Source organism: Arachis ipaensis, chromosome B05 (genome assembly GCF_000816755.2).
Source record: "Arachis ipaensis cultivar K30076 chromosome B05, Araip1.1, whole genome shotgun sequence".
In the NCBI taxonomy this organism is placed as follows: domain Eukaryota; kingdom Viridiplantae; phylum Streptophyta; class Magnoliopsida; order Fabales; family Fabaceae; genus Arachis; species Arachis ipaensis.
The window spans coordinates 146,595,695-146,596,412 of record NC_029789.2 but is presented as its reverse complement, the minus strand read 5'-3'; positions in this window follow the sequence as shown (position 1 = coordinate 146,596,412).

The window sequence follows — 718 nt, the reverse complement described above, 5'->3', positions numbered from 1 at the left end:
ATAGAATATTACTTGTCAAAGATTAAAAAAACAAACATAAAATTGCCATCCCTAAATAAATTACTATTTGTTTTAAAAGTATTAATTGTCTAATAAAATAGCATATATACAAATTAATGGAGGCATGCATTTCGAAGCAAATTCCAAAACTTAGATCTAGGAAGGTGGAGTGCCTCAAATTGCCGTTGTCTCCAAGCACTAAATTAGTTATTCAATCCACATACGTTTACGAATATCTAGGGTTATTTATTTATTTTTTTTAACTTGTCAAACCAAAAGGTATCTATATTAACTTACTACAATATTATTTTTATGAATTAAAAATGGTAATAAAGATATATTTATGATAATTATTAGTAAAATCATATTCTTAATTAATTAACCATTTATGGACTTTTTAGGATTTGACAAAGTGGCAAACGGATAATTAAGACACTCATTAAGAATTAAATCTAAAACATTTTGATGTTTGCGTGTAGGGTATATGCTACTATTATAGCATTTTGAGATCACTTGCACGATTTTCTTTTTCTATAATTATAATGATGATAATAATGATAATTAAATGTCAGCATTTCTATTTTTATGGAGATGACGCCACGACCTTGTGTTATGTATGTTACTATATTTATGTGACACATCTTTGTTGAATATGAAAGTATTAAAGGTCCGTTTGATTTTAACAAATAGGATAAAATACCGAGAATAATATATAAAT